The following is a 14,512-nucleotide window of genomic DNA, read 5'->3' as shown; positions in this document are numbered from 1 at the left end:
TGATTGTTTTTTAATGTTAAATAGAAATAGTAGCAAGAAGAACAAAGTGCCACTGATAGTCAGTCGCTGCTTTAGCACAGGACCTAGGCACAATTTGAGTCTGACACCGATGGAACACTGATGAGCTACACTTACCATGTTCGTCCTGGTCAAATATTTTACCTTCACTTTTACCTTTACTTTAGTCCTTTAAGTCCCAAATCACTGCATAAGTGCACTTTTAAAGCCTTTTGGGACCTCAGGGGAGGCACTTAGAGACTCAGAGTGTCAGGCAGAGGCCATGGCAGGGTCCAGTCCAGATCCCTTCGCCTCTGGTCAGCTTGGCAGTTGCAGAAAAAGGCTTCTTGTAGCTTGTGTCCCTTTAGCTTTAATTGGAAATCAGCCTCGGAGTACAGTTTTTTGTCCTGGGTACAAGAGTGAGAGCATGTCTAGTCTTCTAGGCTATTCTCACATCTCAGACAGCAGGTTCAGTTCTCTTGTGATCTTTTACGGGTCCAGGAGAGTTCTGAAGTGGGTTCCTGGAGGTGCCACATTTATGCCTGGCACAAGCTAGTGGTTGAGAATAACCACTGGGATCCCCTAACAAATGGGGTAAATGTTCCAATGGCTAACCATACCCACTTTGTCAATCATAGTCCCCTCCCACATCTAACACTAAAATTCAAATTGAGGCTGTCGCTGTACTCCCCTGTCGGAGACAGAAGTCTGGTACAATCAAAGCATAGCGTTCAGTAATCAGCCAGTTGATCCGCACAAAGTGTTTTGCTTTCTGATTCCCTCCTTTGAAGCATCTTCCAAATGTTCTATGTAAACACAGCAGACCTGTAAAGCAGGATGTGACTGTAAGGACATGTTTAACATTAAAATTTACATGTCCTTTTTTTAATTGGTTGTAAGGCTTATTTAGGGGTGGCCTAAATATATATTTAAAAGTTGGTTTTAGGGCTTTCAAAAGTGTAATTTTTGCTAGGTTGACCTGGCGGTTTAAAACTGCACAGCCAGGCTACAGTGGTAGGCATGGAGACATGCTTTATTCTCTCACTGTAGTGGTTGGCACAAGGTGTACTGCAGTCCACTAGTGACATTTAACTTACAAGCCCTAGATACACTTTGTACCATATGCTACGGACTTATAGTTAAGTTAAATGAGCCAACTAGGTCTGTACCTATTTCATTGTGTTTAAAAGGGGAAACACTGGCACTTTATTTACCTCTGATAAGAGGGGGTAAAATGCACAGAGTTCTACAGCCATCAACAATAGAGTTCAGCAAAACGGCCAAAATATCTGAGGTGACCATGCAGATAGGGCAAATACTCTAACAACCATGCTAATGCCACTCTATGAAGTCCTCTAACAGGTCATAACATAGAGAGAAATTTGAGATTGTGCACTGAATCCACTATCCGTGAGTAACGATTTAAGGGTTGGAAGCCACTTTACACTGTATCCAGACAATGTGCTACACAGGCCGATCTAGATAGCCCCTCCATATAATTTGTTGAAGCAGTGAAGCTGGTTGTCCGCATTCACTCTGACCCTGGATGCAGCCATAGAATACACAGCTGGGGCCTATTTCAAACACCTTTTTGATGGGAGACCTAGAACAACACACAGCTGCAAAGGCTGCCTGCCTGTTTCAGGAGGGCCTTAGTAGAGTGCGCCATGGCAAGTTAATTTCAGCTTGATAACTTAGGTTGAAAGAAGAACCTCCACCACCCAGGCTTCACCCCTATTTCCCTGTGATTCCTAAAGCCTGTTTGAGCTTACTATATTTATCAACACAATTTTATTAAACCCTGCCGCAGCATGATTTTAAGTTCATTAATTTTTAGTGGCATGGTAAACTGAGCATTCCTGAGTGCCTGCACTATGGAAAATGTCACCCTTTCACAGTAATAAAAACATTTTAATCTAAATAGATCATCAAAGAACAAGTAGGATATTTGTCAAAATCATTCTCGGTCAGTTTAATAAAGAGTACAATGTCAATGCTCGTCCCCAGAAAAGTATTTGGTGTGGGCGAAGCCAGCATGGCAGTCTAGTGAAAGCTATTTATCTCCCTTGCCCTAAAGAATATAATACACATTTAGCCTTACAGAAAAATGAGCCTTGTGTGCAGCACCACTGGAATTATGCAGCATGCGATCATATTACCTCATTATTTTGTAATTGTACAGGTTTAACCTTATCTGAGCAAGGTTTCTCATTAATACCCGTCACGCCCTCAAATTCAGAAATAAGCAACAGAAGCTGACTAGTCAACCTTTGCGAAGGGCCTACCACTGCGCAGCTACTCCAAATTTATGCTCAAAACACTGTGGCCAAAGAGTTGCATAATTTCAGTGGAAATGCTTGTGGAGCATTTGAAAGGATGGCTCTGAGGACACGGCATGGCCGGTAGCATTTTACAAACACTCCAAATGAAATTAAAATAAATATAAAAAATAGGTATTTGCATCTTACAATGCTGCCATCATTGTGGCTCTAGAGCTCTTTATACCTTGTCCAAATTACTTGCATGCCCGAGCTTACGTGTAAAGCTCGGGTGTCCAGTATTGCACAAGCCTTTCTGTGCCTGCTAGACTTGTCCATAGGCTGAGTGCTTACCTGCTTTGTCCAGTTTTGGGAAAGCCTGAAAAGGAGAATGCATGTTTGAAGGGTGTCCTCAGTGGGAACCTTTGCAGGATGAGGGAATTTGTAAAACGTGTTAAATATCCTCTTAAAAACTGTGAAATCTTGAAGCTGCCAGCCCTCCAGATTCTCCATCGATTGAGGCCAGCGATTCTGTATCACCTCCGGGAGAAGCACTAGGTTTGGAAATCATCAGTTGAGAATTTTATATTGTGTTTTGCTAATCACTGACCTGTGGATCCACATTGGACAACAAAACCATAAAGTCATTGTAATCCTTTTGTGGGTTGCCTTTTCTGCAACTTACTCAGCACCACATTGGACTCTATAGTTAGGTTTGAAATGCTAAGTCAGACATTCCAATACAAACTACAAAGAGCGGTAGCTACTGGTAAGTTACCGTGTAAGCTAAAGGAAGAAGTCAGCATTGAGCAGAGCTTCTGACAAGAGTATCTGGAGTGTCATGTTAGCAACATGATAGTTGATGACAGTGAAGGTACTCCTAAATAGTGACATATACCCAAAATATTGAGTTAAAGAATCAGATACTCGACTTGAAGCAACCAATCGTGAGCAGATTAACACAAAAGCTTATACACTGTCCATTATTAGACTAGATAACGAGAAAAAAGTGGCATTGTAGATGCCGAGCAGTGATTGGGATTAGCTGAGAACACAATGACATAAGCACATTAAGATTTGAGATTCTAGCAATTGAATTAGTAATGCAGGATGCCAATCAAAACAATTTGAAGGATCATTTTCAGATCAGTGTTGGCCCTGTGAGCCCCCTCTACAGAACCAAAAAAGGGGCCTTTGAAATGAGATCTGACTATAGTTCTGCCTGATTCTTTCACTGAGGTTCTTCCTAGTATTTACCTGATTAGGTCTCAAATAACAGACTCAAAACAACTTCCAGTAACCCTGTCTCATAGAGATATAATATGGTAGCTATTTTATGGATTAGATATCTTTATTAAGTTTTATAATGATGTACAACAGCGCCACCTACAACCACGGGCTGGTGGAGGTAAACATATAACAGTAGGAAATGAGGAATAAGAAAACTTGACAAAGACCTCCCCACCTATAGCTAGCCATTACTGCAGAACCTGCTCATCAGTATCCTTGTGGGCAAACCCCTTGGATCCCTATGCAGCGGGCATTGTTTCAGTCGAGCATGTGTCTGAGTTAGTCAGACGTAAGATGCGCAAATAACTTGGGTACGTCAGTTCCCTGTATTCGTCAGAGGGTAGGAAACAAAGGGACCCCATGTTTTATCAAAAGTAGTCAGGGATCCAGTAGCCACCGCTGTCAGTTTCTCCATTCCCAGTATATCCCATAATTTATGGAGCCAGTCTGTGTGAGTGGGGATCACCTCGGTACCCCATCGAGCTAAAAGAAGCTACTTGGCTGCTCCAATCACCGATGTGACGGCTCTGCCATTTGGAGATTTGAGGGGGTATGTCTGCGGATTTAGAAGCCCTAATAATATGTAACTGGGAAAACGTGGTATTATGGTGTCATAGACCTCATAAATAATGTTCAAAATGTAGTCCCAATAAGAGGCTAGTCGGGGGCAATGCCATAAAAGATGTGTTGGTGTACCCAACTGCCCCAATTGTCGCCATCATCGGTCTGTGTTGCCTTTCTGCCATCCAGCGACCCTCGCCGGCATGAAGTACCAGTAGTGTGCTATTTTCAAAAATAGTTCTTTAGTATTTATATTGTAGGCCGTCACTCACACACGGTGTAGCACATCCCGCCATTACCTGTCAGAGAAAGAATGCGCACATTCGGTTTCCCATCTGCGCCTTGCGGGTTTCTGGGGCAAGATTGACAGTGTAATCAAAAAGCTATAATTGTCCGATTTAAGCCTGTTATCATTTGTGAATGTTAATAACCACTTCTCTAAGGGAAGATGGTGCCTACTCGTGTGTGGTCCTGGAGCAGATACCCAATGTCGGATCGTCAGATATTGCTAATACTGTTCGCGGAAGGTCATATGCCGACCGTAGTTGGTTAAATTCCATAATGCTGTTGGCATCAAAAAGGCCTCCAATTCTCTTACCATTGGAGTCCTGCCAGGGCTTGAATGAGGGCCCAGTAAGCTGGTGGGAAATCTGGATTTGCCAATAATCAGCATTTGCGGAGATATGGGAGAGGACATACCGTTACGTGTCTGTATCCTATCCCAGACGTCCACCGTGGCTCGCAGGATGGGGAACATGTAGAATCCCGGGGAGTGTGTTCCCGAGGGAGCCAGGGGATCCTCCAAATATGTTGTCCCGCCACTGCTTGGTCAATAAAAAAAAACTGTGTTTCTCAGTGCTCGCCCTGGACCATTACACCAGGTAGAGTAGTTGGGCAGCCTGGTAGTACCTAACCAAATGGGGGACTCTCAATCCTCCTTCCGACTGCGGCAGGTAAGCTTGCGCCAGCACCATTCTTGCCTTTTTCCCAGCCCACGTGAACTCCCAGATCATCCTTTGTATAGTGTCAAGTACCCCAGGTGGGGGCTGTGATGACAAAGTTTGCATAATGAACAACACTTTGAGTAGAAGCGTCATCTTTATAGCCGCCACTCGGCCTAGCCAGAGAGCCCATAACCTTTCCACTTGGCCAAGGTTCTTTGTTCTTCATCCAGCAGGGAGGTGTAGTTGCCTTCAGTCGTAGCTGCTGGAGTGGAGCAGATTTGTAGGCCCAGGTATTGCACTGCTTGCTTGGCCCATGTGAAGGGCAGGCCAGGCTTCAGTGCTTCCACCTCAGTCTGTTTTTTTCAAATTGCGAATATAACATTTAGCCAGGTTGGCCTTGAGCCTAGCCATACTTTCAATTCTGCTCAGTTCCTCCAACACTGCTAAGAGTGAACCACTTGATTGTGACAAATAGAGCAGTGCTATTTTGTGGTCTCTGCCTCCTATCGGAATACCACTAATGTTCTGATTTTGACATATGTGCTCAGCGAATGGTTCCATATAGAGGGAAAACAGTAATGGTGAGAGAGGGCAGACCTGTCAGGTCCCCTTCGTGATAGGGAAGGAAGAGGATTTGCCGCCGTTAACACTCACCCTAGCCTGAGGGGAGGTATAGTTACACTCTACCCATTTGCAAAATCTTGGGTCCAAACCATAGCGGGGAGGACCACGAACAGAAAATCCCAGTGGACCCGATCGAAGGCCTTCTTTGCATCAATGGAGAGTAATAGCAATGGGATGTGGGCTTGTTGCGCCTTGTCTAGGAGGTGACAAAGCCTCTTAGTGTTGTCAGCACAGGTTCTCTCCGGAATAAACCCGGTTTGGTCTGGATCTATCAACCCTTGCATGTACGGGCTCAACCTGTTTACCAGGACACTAGTGAAAAGTTTGGCATCTACATTCAGCAGTGTAATAGGCAGATAGGATGAGCAGAGGGCTGGGTCCAGTCCAGGCTTCAGAATAAACGTGATCGTTCCCAATTGTGTAGAGGTAGTAAGTGTTCCCTTAGCCACAAAGTCATTAAAGAGCCATGCCAACACTGGAGCTAGGAGGTCCCCAAACATTTTATAAAATTCTACTCCAAACCCATCCTGTCCTAGCGCCTTCTCTGAGGAGAGGCGCTGTATAGTTAGCAAAACTTCAGTAGGGTGATATCTTTATCTAACTCCATGATTGTCGACTGGGGGATTCGGGGTAAGGGCATAGAGTCTAGGTAACCCATGATTGCTTCAGCATCCACACCCTCCCTTGCATAGAGAAAGGTATAAAAGTTCCTGCAGGATCAACTCATCATTATTAGTGGCATTGCCATTCTGGGTCAGAATCAGATTCACCTAATGTTGCGCCGCCTGTACAAGGAGCCGGTGAGCCAGTAGTTGGCCTGCTTTATTCCCCACTACATAGTACACTTGCTTAGTACGCAGTAGTGCGTGTTCTGCTGTGTCCATGTCTAAGGCCTTCGGTTGCTTTCGAGTCACCCCAAGCTGGCATCTTATTTCATGGACGCCCATTCCCCTACGCCTCTCTTCCAATTCTTTTATCTTGGCTTCCAATCACTGATGCTTCTTCCAGAAGGCGTTGGAGCATGCAGCAATGGCTATAAATTGGCCCCACACCACCGCCTTCAGGGCTTCCCAGACCCCAACCACTGAGGTCTCCGGTATGTCATTAATGGCCAAGTAGGATCTAATCATCTCCCTTATTTCTGTGCATACCTCAGTATAGGTGGAAAGTTTAGTGTTGAGTCGCCATAACCTAAGCCCCAGCCTCTGGCCGGTATTGTGAAGTGCAGTGTAATCGGAGCATGATGGGAAAGGGCCGCCACTCCGATCTTTGTCTGCGTGATTGTGTGTAGTACACCGGGGGTGGTTAAGAAGAGGTCTAGTCTTGCATATGTCTGATGTGCAGCTGAGAAGAATGTATATTCTCTAAGTGTTGGGTTGTGGGCACACCTTACATCCGTTAACCTTCCCTCCTGCAGCCAATGTCCTAAGCCCATGGAGTATGCTGCCATCTGCCCATATTGTTGTATAGATCTGTCCACGAGGGTGTCAGGGACCATATTGAAGTTGCCTCGTATAAGAATGTCCATGTCCGCCATAGCAAGCACCCGTGCAATGGCTTCTCTAAGAAACCCCTCCTGATGTTCATTAGGGCCATGGATACACGCCACAGTCAGTTTATACCCGTGTTTATCTATATGCAGGGAAATGAGCCTCCCTTTCATCTCCACCTGGATACTCAGCACTTTCCCTGTGAAATGTGTAGCCAATAAAATTGGTCTGTTGGGGGATGGGGGTGGGGTTAATCCACTGTAGCAGGTCATTCTCCTTCCCGACATGTCCCTTGTTGTTACTGCTTCCAGTTGTTGTCAGTTGCTTATCCCTGTCCAGGAGATCCTGCTTGGGATATTCTGGTGTGTGGGGTCCATGATTGGAGGAGGTGGGGGGTGGGGGGTGGGGGGAGGAGCTGGCTGCATCCTTCCCGGTCCCCCCAACCCCCTCCTACGCATGTCCACCCTGCCGGGTACCAGGGGTCTGCTTCAGTCTAGGAGATACTCTCTTGGTGCTGCAAGGTCTGCCCTCTTCTTGATTTCCCTATCAGGTGGTTTATGGGTTCTCCCTTTGTGCCATCGAGTTGCACGCCCACGGCCTCCATTGTCTGCTCGCGGGTGCCGGTCTGGATCGCTTGAAGATCGGCCCTGCTCCATACTCATTCCTGGGAGAGATTCCTTCTACTCCAGCGTTCTTTAAATGCATATCTCATTTTGCCAAGCAAACTGAAGCTGGAAGGGGTGCCTCCACCTATAGCGAATTCCTCTTTCTTGGAGCATGGACGTGACAGGTCGCAGGGCCCGACGGCGCTGCAATGTCAGTGAGGAGAGATCCTGATACAAATATGTTTTATAGCCCTCAGAATCAATTGCGTTCAGGTCTCGTACAGCTGCCATGATTTGTTCCTTCTGTTTGTAATAGTGGAGGCACTTAGAATGTCCTGTGTTTAGCCTTGGGCGGGTGACATGTTCTATGTGCGCAGTCCAATATTTTCTCCTGATCTTTAAGTGCTTGTGCAATTTGTCGGAACAGGCGTGTCACAAAGTCCTCTAATTACCTGGGTGTGTCCGAGTTGGTACTCCCCTAATGTGAATGTTAGAGCGTTGCAACCTTTTTTCTAAATCTTCAGGCCTGTATTGCAGTTCGTGATTGGTATCCTGGAGGGTGAGGATTTCTTGTCTGTGGCGGTCCAGTTCTATCTCTTGGGTGGCATGGTTGCGTTCCACCGTATCCACTCGCTGCTCGAGTTCTGCGACCGCCCCTTAAGCTATTTAATCGTTGTGGCAATCTCCTGCCTGAGGCTGGCATGGTCTTATCGCAGTCCCCCAAACACGTGTTCCAGGAATGATTTTGTTATCGGGGTGGTAACGTCTTCCACTGGATCGCCACTACTTGACCCTGCCATCTGCTGCGGCTCCCTGGGTGAGTTCCTGTTTCTTTGCTGAGGTTTTTGCAAAGATCTCATTTAGGTTGCCCACTTTCTTACTCTGTCTTTGTGCTGTCATGTTCTTCTGTTATTTACTCTTTCTGCCGTGAACCCTGTGCTACTCCCACCTGGGTCTCCACCACTTGCCCCTCCCACTCTGCTGTAGTCCACAGATTTGTGACCACTTTCAAAGATCACACTGCTGTGACGTCGTTGTGGTCAGGGTATTCACCCCTTCTTTGTGTCTTTCGGATGCTCCTCAAGGGTTGCCTCTGCCGATTCTGCCTACTTCCTGGGGGTCTCAGTCCTCTCGCCTAGCGCACCCGGCATGCGCCCCTCTGCACTCAACGGTGGTGTCCCATTCCTTCCAGGAATCATGGGGTTACCAGTCATTCATGACCCCACCGGGGTCCCGGTGCTCCCTTTGGAGATCCACTTCTCTCCCCTCCAGCCGCCCCCCTGACGAAGATTACCTCCACGCTTGCTTCCCTTCGCTCCGGGTGCCTTTTCTCTGCAGGGGTGCCCGGTACGATTTCACCCGTTCTGGGCCGTGATCTCCAGTGACGCGCCTCACTCTGCATTGGGAAGCCCAAGGCCCCAGTTCCCAGGCTTTCGGGGCTTCCGTCTTCTCACTGTGCGAGGGGTGGAGGGCACAGCAGGCCCTGCCCATGTTGTCCGGGGCTTCCTGTGCTAATCCGGAGCGTGCCGATCGCTGCTCACGCCCACGGCTCACGCGGCTGCTATGTTGTCCAGGGGCTCCTGATCGTCCCGTCCACTGTATCCCGCTCCCCTTCCTCTTCTGCTCCCAGCATGCTGCTTCCCAGACTTTGGGATCCTGGACGGTGCTTTGCTGGTACAGGTGGCGTTTTCACGCGGGTCCAGCCGCTCCCGGCCTGCATCCGACAGCAAAGCTCCACAGCGGTGCTCCTACCCCGCCTCGTGTTAGCTATTTTAGAGAGATAGAATTAGGCTGTCCTCTGAACAAGCCAGAAGGGCTCACTTATAATAGAGAAATAATCATGCTCTGCCAAGACTTTCCATTGTGACTTAAATGTTACGTATAACATTTGATGGGCTAAAATGGAAATAAAGAGAGACAGTTTTTCCTTATGCTGTGTTGCTGTCTTCTTGGCTACATATTGATGATCAAGAGGAATTAAAAGGTTGGCTTGAGTGTTGGGCCGAGTGCCTTGCTACTCAAGCTATAATGGCAGCTTTTGATCAATCTAGTAGTATGTTTAAAAGCATTTTAGCCATCTTTGACCAGCAGCAATGTAGAGGCTCCATTGTTGTGAGTTTGATTTTGGTACATACGTTGCATACATGATTTCTACAAAGGTAACTGCTTTCTGCCTCATGAAGACTGGGTGTCATCAAACCCAGGGCGCTGACCTTTAAAGTCTTGAATTTCAGTCCAAAAGGGCTCTGCTGAGAAGATAATGGCTACGCTGTCTGCAAGAGAAGGGAAACATATTACAAGAGCTTCTACTACCCTTATAGGTAACTGAGAGATGAGGTGTGGGCCTCTATCTCATTCAAAGTCAGGCAGGATGGCCTGATGCCTTCCCTCGCTTTTTAAATACCAGAAATATTGGAATCATGATTTTGATGCGTCTTTTTTCCCAGCCGCACAGGTTGCGTGTACTGAAGGTGATGTAAAAGACAGGTTACCTACTTGAAATAGTGCTGTCGGGGATAGCCTTGGCTAGCAGAGGAAGTGCTGCAATGTCTTAGAGAAAACAACGTAGGAAATGTGCAATTATAGGTTTTGTTATTTCCACAAATCACTCTTTGTTACCACTGTATACCAAGGATTGCACCACTTGAGAGCAAGAATGCTTCCTGATCCTGAAGAATGACTGTGGAAGTCAGACATTTGCAGAAGAATTTAGTTAATCCAGCTTCCTCGTGAATCTGAATTACTGAGAACTGTTCTCAAAGGCCAGTGAACTGGCAAAACTACAGGGAAGTAAAGGCTTGAGGGCATCTTGGAGCAAGCGTAGGTAGGCCAGTAGGACTGGTCTTTTGCAGTAAACATTTTTCAACAAGGCTTTCACTCCATTTTAAAAAGGAACAAAAGTAAAACATTTAAACTAGACAGTGTTCAAGCATGATCAAATGTACTTAGTAATAGCATGCATGTCAGAACATATATTTACAGATTTAAAAAACTGTTTTCCACCAGTTTGTGTGCCTAATTTAGACTAAATGGACCCTACATTAACTATGTACAGTTATTCTTTTCAAGCTGTAGCACTGCCAATCTTCAGTGTCTGCGATAAGTAAGCTTTTGAATTGTTGATTAAGATGCTGTGTTTTCATTTATATAGCGTACTGTTGTGATTAACCGAATCTGCTGGTGTCATGATAAAGCTACTTTCCCCCACGCTCTCCTAGTACTGGATGGTATTCGGAGGCGGAGAAGAAAGCTGCGTGTTGTGCTGGGACAAATGTAGGGACAACATAATTGTCATGTGAGGTTAGGTTAGGTTTGTTATGGCATTAGTTTTTACAGAGCCTATCCCTTCCACAGTAAAAACAATTAGTTTGATTCCACATATTCTAGCCCCTTCTTCACATGCTTTTCCTTCGTCCCTGGCTCCTCCCTTGCTCTACACCACACCTTCCCCTTCCTGTAGGCTACAATTTTTGCATCTGCAGAGCAATCAATCTCCCCTCAGTCATTTCCCTGTTTTTAGGTTTGGCCGACAGCTTACATTCTCTGTCAGTAAAAGCTTTTGTTATAAGAAAAAAATAAAGCTTAAAAATGGGCTTAGAAGCCTGCTCGATACTTAACATTGGTTGGATTCCACTTAACTCCTGTTTCTTTGCTTCTTACTGGTCAAGCCTCCTGCTGGCTGCTCACATCCTCTTGCGGTCTTTCCCAGGTTTCTGTCCTTGTTGTGGAGTATGGACTCAGCTCAGCTTCTTGTTTACACCTAGTGACCTTCCACTGGCTGTGTTCTTCTGAAGGTACTTTTTTATTTTGGCCAAGTACTCTATAAGAGTGCATGGCACTGTATGATCCCCCCATTCCTGCCGTCCCCCACTCCACCCCTGCCATCTGCTTTAAGGCCAGCCACCTTATAGCAGTCAACAGGCTGCTGTGCATCATGTTTTAAAAGAAATAAAAGTGCTATAATGTAGTTAAAGCTGGCTGTGTCATAGCACTTCTTTAAAAACGTTTAATCCATGCCGATCGCGCACCTGTGTCTTTAAAAATAAAATAAAACACAAAACCAATAGATTTCACAACCTATTAGCTTTGCCAATGCTTGTTTTCATTATGTTTCTTGCTAAAGAGCAGTACACAAAGTATTACTCTGTACTCGAGGCACAAATATGATTAATTGTGGGAAGAGAAAGAAGAAAAAAAGAACAATACTGGAACATAGTGGGTAGATAAAAATATTCTCAGTTGGGTCATGATTTCACCGAGCCCAACTGCGTTTAAGTAACTTATCTTTGTAAGAACCTTGGTGCAGCTTAACTCAGACCTGGCCAACGGGTATGCCTCAATTTATACTGGATTCATACAGTATCAGATCTCAGAATACATACCCAACACCCTGTATCTCATGCTCACACCTTGTACCATCTATACTCATACCTGGTGTACTGTACTTTTGGGCCCTTAGCGCTGTGAACCTAGCGCTTTGAACTTAGCGTTGTGAATCCAGCACTTTAAACATAGCTCTTTCAACCTAGAACTCTCTTTGCATTTACAAAAAAAAATCTTACCCTTATGTTCCCTTACCCTCTTTCCCATGTGAATTCTGGCAGCTTGAGTCCCCTATAATCATAGGATGTGGGTGCAGATAGAGGGCTTGTAGAGAGCGATGTCACCCCCAGAAACGAACAGCCAGGGATTTTTAATAACGTCCCATAATATTTCAAGATGTGCACACTTGGTTGTTCAAGGGAGAATCATCTGCTCTGCAGCCCTTAAAATGCCAGTGCCAGGTCATCAGTCACAGCACCAAAATCTGTAGAAGAAAAAGCACACGTTATCTAGGTAATACCAGAATACGCATTTATTTAGACGGGTCAAATAAGCATGTTGACCGGTGGAGAACATCAGCCACCAAATCTCCACAGTCAGATCATGTGCTCCACTTTAAGAGGAGGCGTGTTCAAGCAAAACTTTTTACAGCTTACAGGTGTGCGACATAATTTACTCAAAGCTTCTTGCATTGAGAAACTGTCATGTTCCCAGACCACAATAGTAAATAAAATGCTTAACAGTTTATCCTTCTGCAACGATAAATGGTAAGCAATGTGAAGGGAAAGCAGATACTGCTATTTTGCATTCTTTGACAGGAACAAAAAGTGACCTAACAGATATTCCTTGTGTTGAAGAGTGGAGCACTAGTCGGGAGCAGACACAGACCCCTTGCCCCCCCCCCCCCCCCCACACTTTATTGATTGATTTGTATTGCTTGACAATATAATAACAACATGTCACATCTATATCACTGATACATACCAATATATAATTATATAATTCCTGGCTGGCTTCAAAATAATATATCCTAAATACATTATGTTGTCCAAGGACACATCTGGCTATTATTACCGTGCTTAAAGACTTCTCAGTAACGGCCATCACAAAACCCCTTTCCATTCCCCCACACTTTGTTATATTTGGTTGGGTACCCTTGTGTCTCATTTACTAGCTTTTCCTGCCGAGCACACCAGTCCACTCCCCGCCTCCTCTCGGCAAGTGTTGGCGCTGCCTCAGAGTTCCATTTGGCATCTATATCACACTTCGCCACTAGACATGCTATCCCCAGGAAGGTACGGTCCGCCCTGCTGTTCCCATTCCCTTGAGGACATCCAAGAGGATTAACAACAGGGCCATATCTTCCTCCACTGCCAAGAGTTCAGTAGTCACTGATTGCCAGTAGGCTGCTATGCACGGAAAAGCCCCCACCATGGGGTAAAAGTCTGCAATGGGGCGAATCAGTATGGGGTTGGAAATCCAATCTTTGCATTCTGTTGGGGGTAAGGTTTGTGGTGTGTAGAGGACACACCAGCCCTCCCATCAGGGTAGTTATGGTCAGGCTCCTAGGGGCCATTAAGGCATCTCGCCAGTCCTCTTTTTCCAGCTGATCCAGCCAGCCCTTCCATCAATCTCTGAGACTCGTGAGCAGCTTTGCTGTGTTGGTGATCAAGGTACAGTATATCTGGGACATCCCACCCTTGCCCAAGTCACCCATCAGGATTTTCGTCGCTACTGGACTAAACCCAGGGACGACCGCACCAACCTGGATGTGGGTTTCTAGCGCATGCTGAAGCTGCAAGTATTTATGAAACTGGGTCTTGAAGAGTGAGTACTGCTGTTGGAGTTCCTGGAAGGACAGCATATGGGAACCCACCCAGACTTCCCCTAGAAGTGAAATGCCTCTGTTATCCCATTTTGGAACCCCTCTAAGGCGGATACCTCACGCAGTCACATTACCCGCCACAGTGGGGTTTGTTGGGTGAGACTTGCCCACCACCCTGTTTCTCATTGTGCTGCCCTCTACCCTGTAAGCACCATTCTTGTCACTTTAGGAATCTCCCATGGGAGGGGGCACCATATAGCAACTCAAGTAGCTTGGGGAAGCCCATTGTCAAAAGTTCACGCTGGTGCGCTGGGTCTGACCACCCGCCCCCCAGCCAATCATTAAGTGCCTGCAGTTGTATATCCAGATAATAGAGGTATAAGGTGGACATTCCAAGCCCCCCCTCGTGCATGTCCCGGTGACAGGTGTGGAGTGCAAGTCGTGGGCGAGAGGTATGCCACAGAAATTGATGCACCATTGCATCCATTTCTTTGAACCATCGTTTAGGGAGCTGGTAGGGAAAGTTCTGGAGAAGATAAAGGAAACTGGTTAGGAACATCATCCTGTACAGCTCGATTCTTCCCAGGACATTAAG

General features: G+C 46.1%; 1 protein-coding gene across 2 annotated transcripts in view; it reads left to right on the top strand.

The window, feature by feature from the left end:
• The window catches only part of FANCM (FA complementation group M), a 666,273-nt gene that overhangs the window by 280,354 nt on the left and 371,407 nt on the right, over positions 1-14,512 (top strand). The gene's annotated exons all lie outside the window — the stretch shown is intronic.

Source organism: Pleurodeles waltl, chromosome 9, assembly GCF_031143425.1.
Source record: "Pleurodeles waltl isolate 20211129_DDA chromosome 9, aPleWal1.hap1.20221129, whole genome shotgun sequence".
In the NCBI taxonomy this organism is placed as follows: Eukaryota; Metazoa; Chordata; class Amphibia; order Caudata; family Salamandridae; genus Pleurodeles; species Pleurodeles waltl.
Note: the sequence above shows the minus strand (reverse complement) of the source record. Positions and strands in the feature narration are given on the sequence as shown.